This window comes from Lucilia cuprina, chromosome 4 (assembly GCF_022045245.1).
Source record: "Lucilia cuprina isolate Lc7/37 chromosome 4, ASM2204524v1, whole genome shotgun sequence".
NCBI lineage: Eukaryota > Metazoa > Arthropoda > Insecta > Diptera > Calliphoridae > Lucilia > Lucilia cuprina.
Window position 1 is genome coordinate 24,168,113 of NC_060952.1, and position 9,277 is coordinate 24,177,389.

Here is a 9,277-nt window from a genome sequence, read left to right on the forward strand (position 1 = left end):
CTTTAGAAAATTTACTATTAAATACTAATATCACGTTAAATTAGGCATAGATAAATTTAATTTCGTTTTCACGACAAATTATTTTAATATTTCTGAATTAAGATAAAAATCTAGTTAAATATTTTGTTATAAAAAATAATCCACATTTTTAACATAGGTAATCACTGGTGTAGTGTATCATAAGTCGCCTATGCCTGACTATACATTCTTATTTAATTTTTTTTAGGCTCAAACTCACCATGCTTTTGTTGGTTAGAAAAATATCAAATGCATATTTATAATTTTATGGTACTTTCTTTTTTCAACATTTGCAATAAAAAAATCACAGATTGCTAGTGATTTTGCCATTAAATTATGTTTTCTTCAGATCAGAGTAAGAAGTATAAAGAATGTTTCGTTGATAAAAATCAAGAAGAGAGATATATAACGTAAAAATTTGTCATTTGTATATCCCAGAGGATTTTATGTTATAAATACTCACGAAAATTTTTATTTATTTCCACCTGTTCCACAGATAAGCTAAACGACAAAAAAAACACAATAACAACAATGTGCACTATGGGACTAGAAACAATTCAGTGCCTTAAAAACCCTAAATTAAATAAATGAAAAATTATTTAATTAATTATTTTTGTTCGTATTTCAATCAAAACTAGTTATGCTAACAGATTATTTTCATAAGTTTTAAAACTATTTCTTTAAAGTGATTTTGTTTAAAATTACTTAGATATTTTATAATATTTTTATATTTTAATATTATTTAATTTCTAGAACGAGTTGGAAAAATAAACTACTTCATAAATATTAAATTTATTTAGTTGCAACAATTATTCTATTTTCAGCCCCATTATGTCAATGTAAATATTAACCAAACAAAAATTCTCTTCATCACTTTCATGTTGTTGACGTTTCGAACATAGACAGAGTAACTTTTTATTTTTTAAATCTTGGTTTTTATTACCATTTTTCCAAGTTTTATTTATTTTTTTCGCCATCAGTAAATGTTGTTCGTTTGCATGTTGCAAAAATTTACATAAATTAATTTGATTTGTGTCTGTCACTTGAAAGTTTTATCACTTTTTTTCGTTCTTCCCCTTCATTGTTGCATACTTTTCCTATTCGTCCTCTTTCCTTTACCTTTACCTTGATTTTTTTTTTTTTTGGTTTCATGAATAAATGAAAGTTGTTAAAAAAGCAAATCATTTGTATTTTATTCTTCTCCGGTTTTTCTATATTGAAATTATGTTGACATATTGAAGGTGCTAAAGTTGTAAAATTTTATTCTTTTAGGGGATTTTAGCTTTAGATACTACAAAATACGTTTATTATCATCGCTTCCACGACTCGACTGATGATGAAGAAAATTGTAAAAGAGGAAAATAATATATATAATACTTGCTTAAGTAATATAATTTGTTAAAATATTTATGAAAAATGTTTCAAGTTTTCCTTTTTCCTACACTTGTTTATTTCTCGTTGCTGTTGTTGTTCTTTTTGTTTGGTTTTTTTTCTTACAAGAATGATAAATTTTCCAGGTAATTTTATGATGTAATTTTTTAAGGAAATAAAAAATTACACACGAACATGAAAGATTTAAAATAAATGATTAAATTACGCTTTATTAGGGGGCTGTAAAAAATAAATAAGCTTATGACGTTGTTTTTAAGCAATATAGATTTGACATGCGTTTTATTATTTAATAAATTAAAGTGACACTTTTTAATTGAATTTTAAATGTTTCATTAGAAGTATAATCAACTAAATCTTGTTTTTAAATTATATAGTTAATACTTTTGATGCTGGTTGTAAAATTACTTAGGCACTGCGTAAGAGTTTTTTCTGCAAGTTTTTATACATTTCAGATTTTTAATAAACAAATTTTCAATAAATAATAATGTTTAAAAATTATAAAAAATTATTTTTAGAAATTAAGACTATTATTTGTTTTTAAAAAAATTTACATAAAAATTGGTTTGTGTATATTTGTTTACAATTTATGAACAGTATGTATCATTCTTTAGAGTAATGGCTACCTATAGTTCTTCATCATTCCTTTTAGTGTACATATCGCTCATAATATCCTTAATTTCAATATATATTTTATTGTGTAAAATATCTAGTAAGTATATTTACATACGTATTCGGTAAGAACATATGGATCAAAGTTACGGACATTACTACAAGACTAGGGACCATATTTTTTCAGCAAAGTATACAACAGGAGAAAAAAACACACTAAGCATTATTTTCTAAATCAGGTTATTTCTAACCATCAAAATTTCAATTTAATTCAATTGATTGTTCACAGAAAAAAGTTTCAGCATAAACATCATTCATGCTTTTACCGAGAAGTTAATAGTATTTAAAAATAAGTTCTTTTAAACAGTCTAAAATCCTTTACTTAAAATATTTCAAATTTATTTTAATTTTTCTATATGTAAAATTATAATTTGATTTTTTTTAAATTTTTATATGAGTTTTAGGTTAAAATCGCATATTCTTTAAATATATGCGTTTTTATGCAAAATTGAAAAAATAACGAAGTACTGAACAAATACAGAACACTAAATAAAATACAAAATATTTTCACTTTTATTACCAAAGAATAATTTTTACAGAACAGGGCTCTAAAATACTGTTTCGTATAATACAGAACGTTTGGTCACCATAGGCATAATCTAAAATGTGACATATTGAAGTATTTCATAAAGATTTACTTCCTTATTCATAAGCTACATTTAATTTTATAAAATAATTATAAAAAAATTTCCATACGAAATTAGATTTATATATCATTTATTAAAAATAATTCTGTTTTTGAATAAAGCTTTTAGTATCAAGTTTAATTATTAAAATTTCTTATTTGTTAAAAAATTATGTAGAAAATAAAAAAAATAATTTTTCATGAAAAGATTTTTTTTATTATGTCGGTCTTATAGTAAATGAACGATATGTATTTTACAAAACTTTTAAAATTTTATTTAATAACTATGTACATTTATTTTTATATTTCTTGGTTTTGTTATAAATCAAAACTTTTCTAAAATTTTCTTCACATCTTTGTTGATGTCCTTGCCATCTACTTAGTACTTATAAGCTTTAAAACTTTTCTTTTACAAATACAACAACAGAAATTATACTAATTAAAAAAACAAAAAAGAAAACAAAAAGGATTTACATTAATTAAGTATTTGTTGTTGTCATGTTTCTGTTTTGATTTTCATTTTAATTATTAATGTATGTTGTTGTTTCTTAATGATGTACGTTTTTATAATTGGTAAAGACTGAAACACATGTATTATACGCAATACATTATAAAATAAACTATTAAAATATGTTAACAACAACTATATCTATAAGTTTTGTTTATGATTAGAAGTTATGTAAATCATATTGAAATATTATCATAATTTGTGACACCTGACATTTACATCAAATACTACTGTTCTTTAACAATAACAATAGTTGTGTTTTGTTTTTTACTTGCAAATTAATTTTAATAAATATACTAAATGTTAAAAGTTAGTAGTAAATTTTTAAAATAGGGTAACTTCGTTAAAATTTCCCCTTATTGAAAATAAAAATTTAAATATTATTGTTATATACTTCAATAAAAATCTATTTAGATGAAATTTGCACCACGGTTAATACAATTGGATATTACGCCAGACAGATCTTTAGATTTTTGCATTTTTTTTTATTATTAAAAATAATTCACATTTTTTTGTACTACTCACTTGTGTAGAGTCTAAAATGGTTGGACATGTCCAACTATACATTTTTAATTGTTTTTAATACCCATCATCAAAAAAGATGGGTGGTATATTGATTTTTTCATTCCGTTTGTAACACATTGAAATATTTATCATAGACCCACAAAAATATAAATATTCTGGGTACATATTAAATTCTAAGAAGATCTAGCAATGTCCGTCAGTCTGTCTGTCTGTTGAAATCAAGACAGGGACCACACGGAAAATGAAATTTTGCACAAATATTCTCTATTGCTAAGATTTGCTTGGTATTGAAAATGAGCAAAATCGGTCCACATTTTCGAATTGCCCCCATACAAGTGAACCTAACAAAACATCCTTAAAGGTCAGAACTATTTTAGAAGTATGAGTATAAAGATGAAATTCGACAAGAGTTTTTTAGGATCTCAAAAAGACTATAAAATATGAATATAGTGACGAAATTCAACACAAATAAGTTTTATGCGAGCCAAAACATCAGTTGCCAACTTTAAACGTTTACTGTCAATAGTAGCAACAAAACACAGCTATTATTAATATCAAAATAACAATAACTGTACTATTTTAAATAAATGTTACAACTATTTATACATTATTTCAACAATGTATGTAACATCATTTGTACTGAAATTGTTATGATACATATACTTAAAAGGATTTATAAGTTTGTGTGTAAACATATTTTAATTTTCAATATTTTGAAATTTTAATTAGTTTAGCAACACTTAAAATAAAAATAACAGCAAAAAGTTTAACACTAACAAGTTTTCAGTAAATATAACTACATTCGCTTATACGTAAAGCCATACGCAGTACATTTCATCGTTTATACAAGTGAGTGTCATATACTGCTACGTATACGTAATATTAAGTATACTCTACATATTTAATTGCTTAAAATTACGTGTATTGGCTTATTAATTATTCAGACCGGCAGATACGTGCACACATCACTCATAAGTCTCATATGTAAGAAATATTTATGTATGTATGTCTGCATGATTTTTAAGGATTTCATACAACTTTTTGACATATTTTTTTGGAATTTTTAAGGGTGTTTTCAAAAAATATTTAAATAGAATATAATTATTATTTTGAAGATTACTCTGGCAGTGATTATAAAATTATCTAAGTAAATGACATGTTATGACATGTACCATATAAAAATGTATGTATGTACATGAGGTTCAAAAATGGGGAATCGGATTTTTCCCAAATTGAAAATAAGCCAAAAAATAGGTTTCATAATACATGAATAAAAATAGTTTAATACATTTTGACAACGAATTTGATTTGGTATTAAATACAATGAAACGCTGATATTAATAAAAAAGTATAGTAATGTAAAATCCCCTTAAATGGCATTGATCAATCTCTTTTAAGTTAGAGTTAATTATACGTAAAATATTATGGACGAAACCAGTTATATTCTTTATTGGTCATACAGACATCTACATTTGTTTAAAAATTATCATGGTATTTGATCATCAAGTTATATATTAGTTATGTTTAGCTTTTATTAAATACTTAAATAAAGATCAGAAATGGTCAACGTTTTTGGAATATGCTTACAACATTCTTGTAACAAATAGGCGTAGGTATACGCTAAATTACAAAATAAAAAAATTCTGTATTTAAAATCTCGTAATGAGCGTTAAAGTAATTTTCTGAAGGATAGTTATATGAGTAATTTGTGGCCAGATATACTTTTAAAAACTTTGTATTCTTGTTTAGAGGTGGACATGGTTAGATCGTCTTTGAATTAAATGATGACCAATATTTTGATGTGTTACAAATGGAAATACAATATAGCCCTAAATTACAACCATCAAGGGTGGTATAAATGACAAATTGAAATAAATTGAGGGCCATACCATATATCTAACTGGAATGAATAAACATGAAAAACTAAAATACTATAATGTTTTTCTTAATCTAATAAAATAACCAAATAGAAAAAATTATCTATTTTAGAACATGTTGTTGGTTAATGTCCTTAGGAAAAATTTTAGTAAATGTAAAAATATAAGCATAATACTTAAAAAATGTCCATTGATAAAACGTGCTTTATGGTCTTATAGCAATTTGATTTTGTATCGTTTTCTTTAAGACGTTTTTCTACTTTTTTTAAGCAAAACCATGGATATCAATTTTTGTAGAAATATGTCGTTCAATGGCATTTTGCTTAAGGGCAAGAATATTTTTCATAAAAGTATCAATATGACTGCTAATAAAAAGCCCTGACAGTAAAGTGTAGGAAGAAAAATATATTTTCTGGAATTTTTGTAATAAGAAAACAATTTTAAAGCAACGACTGATATTTTAAGAAGCTAGTAAAAATGAGGATAGAAGCAATGTAAGGGTCAAAGCAAAAGGATTTGAAAAATTTTTGTAAATTAAAAAAAATAAATTAATGAATGAATGTATCAAAATGTTTAATACCACAGTGAGACAGCAATTATTGGACCTAAAAGAGACCATATAAATATTACACTAGATGTCTTATGAAGTAAATATTATTAAAATATTTACACGATTTTTCGTCAATGTTGGTATCAAATAAAATAGAAAAATATTCAAAAATCAATTTTTTGCACTTAAGGATATACAATAAAATAATGAAATTGAACAAATATAATCATTTTATCCGTGAGAATATCCAATATATATTCTTGAAAATGTATTCTTTACCGCAAACTTAAATTTTTCTTATAGCTTTATTAGTTAATAGATAATTATTTTATTAATCTAATATTAAAGTTACATTACAGTAGTGGCCTCCGGTAGGTTAATAGTTAGTAGAGCATTTAAACAATTAGTCGTCGTTCGGTTAATCGATTAATTTTTGACGATTAATCGTTCGAATAAATGAAAATTGTTAAATTTCAAATAACGAATAAACCGAATAATTTCTATCAATTAACCGATTAAGAAAAACTCACTATTTAGCAATAAAATTACTATGTATTTTATATAAAATTTAATATTTTTATAATAAATCTTCTTCTTTTCTTAATTCCTTAATCAATTTTCTATAATAAAGAAAATTTATTTGATGATTTTTTATTTTTACAACCAGTTTTTTGGGAACATTGTTGTGTTCTTAAGTATTTTTAAAAAGTTTTCAGCAACAGTTATAGTTGAACTAGTGTTCAATCGAACGTATGAATTCTAGAACTCGTTGAAAATCTTAAAAACAGTAATGTCATTATATAGAAAAGCATTTCACATAAACAGGAATAAATGCTAGTATTTGTTATAAAACTAAACAAAGAATTAAAGTGAAAGAAGTCAAAATAATATTTTTGTTTAAAAACCGTAGAAAAGTTTTTTTCAAAAATGAAAAAATCTATGAGTACAGGAAACTGTGGACCATTAGTATTAAATCACATAATCAGCTCTTATGCTCCTGTAAAAGGACTAAGAGCTGATTATGTAAAAGACATCCAATTTTAAAAGATGGAATTCAAAATTTATATTAAAAAGTTGATATTAATTTCAAATGAAACTGAGTTCCCCTGCTTCGAAATAATATAATTTATTTCAAATCATCAAGATCATTAAGAAGGAATTGGAAATCATAAAGAATGTAAAAACATCACTTTCGTACCCATGTCAAATTCATCCAAGAGTCCGAAGAGTGTAATAACATCACCAGTTTATTGTCCCGGAACTTTTTCCCCGGGATTGCAATCACATCAAAATCAAGTCTTTCGTTAAGGTAACATGCAACCCGTAGTACCTGATTATGTGGATCTCTGTTCTATGTCAAAACAAGTTGTAATTTTTATAAGTTCAAATCTCGCAAACCGTTCGAAATTTCAATTTACTCTCTGAATTACAATTTTGGCTTTGTCATGAAAAATAAATATTGTAAAAATATAATAAAATCATTTTCAAGATCAAAAAATATATATCAAGTGCATTTCCAAATTATGCGTATACTTAATATTTGTAATATTAATAAATCATTAACACGTATACGTACATACGTATTTTCCTATTAATTTCAAAATCATTTTAATTGTTTATAATTAATAAAACAACTATTTTTAAATTTAAATATTTTTCATAAAAATTAAGATGAAAATCGACTATTATATTTTTAAACCGATTGCGGTCATAATTCGTATAATTGCAATTTTGTCTCATTGTGTATTTCAGAAGTCTGAACCTATGTGTTTTATTATATATTAGAACAAAATATAAATCCACAGTCACACACTGAATAAAGGATATTTTAATTACATTTTATATACAAAATATATATGAGACACTATTGTATAATAATAATACCTAGATACAAACATGTGTATATTATACAAATGTTACAATTTGTATATAAACATTAGACCGATTCCCAAAAAATATATATAAATTGAATATTCGATTTTATTAACTTGTTCCAGAAATCTTTCTTTTTTAATTATTTTTGTCTAAATTTCATTTTTAGACAATGTTTCATATATAAATTAAAACCATCAAAAACAGATCAGCCCTCGAGTAGGAAAACATCATAGACAAAAAAATGTGTTTTATAGTTACAAAGAAGATTTGTTTTGTCTTTATGGAAATTAATCGGTCTAATAAATACCTACCTATTTTTCTGTAAAAAAAAATACATTATAAATATTGTGGAAACTTGAAAACATACCAAGAAGAAAATTAAAGAAATGTTACCCGCTGTGAATGCCAAAAAGGATTTATCTAAAAAAGAACACGAAACACTAGTATATAAAACACTTTTGTACGCATACATATGGATATTTTATAATCATGTACATATAAATGAACACATTTGTATAATTTATGTATATAAGATATTCAGTTGTATTTTTTTCAACAGAATTTTTTATAATAATTAATTTGTATATACTTTTAAATTATTTTATGACACTTTTTTCTTATTAAATAATTTTACAATTGATATTACAAATTCGATAAAATTTTCCATAAATTATCTAAATGTAATTTAGCGGTTTATTACAATTATTTACGACATTATTTTGAAATGGTCGTTGTGCTCGTATTTTTAATATTGTACCGTTTTAACCGACCAGCAAAACGCATCTACTAAATGTTTGCAAACTGAAACTGTTGTTTACGAATTGCACCTCAAGAAAAAAACAAAAAAATAAATACCTACATATCACTCACATAAAATCCTTTTATCCAACATGCACACATACAATTCGAAGTTAAAAACTTCGTTTTACACACAGAAATTGTTATAAAACCAAATAATTGTGGAAGAAAATCAAATGCCATATTACATTAAAAATGACAGTATTTAAAAACGAGCATAACACACCTAAAAATGAGAGAAATTAATACTGATTTGAGAGTATTTTCGAAAGAAGCTGTACAGACATTTCGTTAATAGAAAATCTCTTATGAAAACAAAACGTGACGTTATTCGAATTTGTTTCACATTCGAAAATCCTTTTTTCCATTCTACTTCTGTATAACAGTTTTCTTTATGTAAGAACTCTCCTTGATTTGAATGTTGAGATTTACTCTTTATA

At 24.4% G+C, this 9,277-nt stretch overlaps 1 protein-coding gene across 1 annotated transcript in view; it reads right to left on the reverse strand.

Annotated features, from left to right (window-relative positions):
* LOC111674830 overlaps positions 1-8,827 on the reverse strand; it is a 151,176-nt gene extending 142,349 nt beyond the window's left edge. Inside the window, exon 1 of the mRNA XM_046949680.1 lies at positions 8,407-8,827. The gene's annotated coding sequence lies outside the window, so the exon portion shown is untranslated. The remainder of the gene's footprint in view (positions 1-8,406) is intronic.
* Between the last annotated feature and the right edge of the window lie 450 nt (positions 8,828-9,277).